Source organism: Pezoporus wallicus, unplaced genomic scaffold (assembly GCF_028554395.1).
Source record: "Pezoporus wallicus isolate ANWC-B61680 ecotype Strahan unplaced genomic scaffold, APGP_CSIRO_Pwel_v1 contig_11493, whole genome shotgun sequence".
NCBI lineage: Eukaryota > Metazoa > Chordata > Aves > Psittaciformes > Psittacidae > Pezoporus > Pezoporus wallicus.
Window position 1 is genome coordinate 2,007,601 of NW_026635895.1, and position 1,403 is coordinate 2,009,003.

The following is a 1,403-nucleotide window of genomic DNA, read 5'->3' on the forward strand; positions in this document are numbered from 1 at the left end:
ACAAGAGGTGTCTTCGGGCTCCAGTGTCAAAGGGGATGGGTCCAGGAGTCAAAGGTTGCTTTGTAAAGAGCTCTAATGTTCTGGCAGCTTAGCTAATAATTGACTAGTGTTTCTAAAACATGTATTTTCATCAAAGACTGATGCTGCCCTCAGCAAGTTCCTTCATTCTCTTTACTGCATCAACTTGAGCTTACAAAAATTGTCCACAAGTGCTCACTTTAATTTGATCCACGCTTTGCCAGTGTTGTAGCAGGGCTTGCTGGAGAGCTGAACCTGGCTCTGTGATGCCCTTTGGGGAAGTGCAGCACGTTGGCATCAAATTATCAGGCAAACAAGAAACTGAGAACTACCAGGCGTTCCAGACCTGTGTTTGTCTTTATTCCCTCATGAGTTCTTGTTCAACGTCTACGTAGTTCCTACAGGATTGCTCACTCTGTTCCCCACCACCACTATTTTTAAATGCGAAAATGCATAAACATTTGTTTTCGGACTTGAAATAAGTGAAACGGGTGGTAAGCAGAAACCCCAAGACATTTTAGCACTTTTCAGTTGCTCTTGACGTAGCTTAGTCTTCTGACTATATTGACAGTGTGCTTAGTGACTGAATGCATATGGATAGGTTGTCCCGGGTTCAGCAGTAGCAGTCATTTTTCTCCTTCTCAGTAGCTGGTGCAGCGCTGTGGTTTTGACTTTCAGCCTGGGAACTGTGCTGATAACACCGATGTTTTTAGTTGCTGCTCAGTAATGTTTACTCTGACCAAGGACTTTGTGAGCCTCATGCTCTGCCAGGGAGGAGGGGAAGCCAGGAAGATGCAGAGACAGGACACCTGACCCAAACTAGCCAAAGGGGTATTCCATAATTAAAAAAGAACCCTCCACTTATTGTGGGATGAGAAGATCCACGTGCGGATCGGAGTTCCACTCTATCAGTACAATCACAATGTGACTAGTGAGAATTTCCTCTGAAATAAGCTCAAAGGAATTATTATTTCACTCAATTATATAAAAACAAAAAAGAACAAAACGAAAAACAAAACAAAACAGACCCTACATTATTTATTTAGCACACAAAATTTCTACCACCGGAATGGCTGTGGTGAGACACCAGTGCCTCATTAGGCCTGGATCTGGACGTGCAGACAGGAAAATCTTAGTGCTTTTTTTACTGTAGGCTGTTGGCACAATATTCAGCTGCTAAGGAAAGAGATCTTCTAGTTAAAATCCACTTTCACTTAGGGGATTGTGACCCAGCCTGGCAGGACCCGGAGAACTGAAGGCTGTTTTAATGACTGGAGTCATCATTAGAACTCCATTTGTGGGGCACGAAAACCAAGAGGTTATACAAAGCCACAGTAGGAAAAAACACAGATCCTGGAACTGATAGAATCAAGCCCTGCTCACCG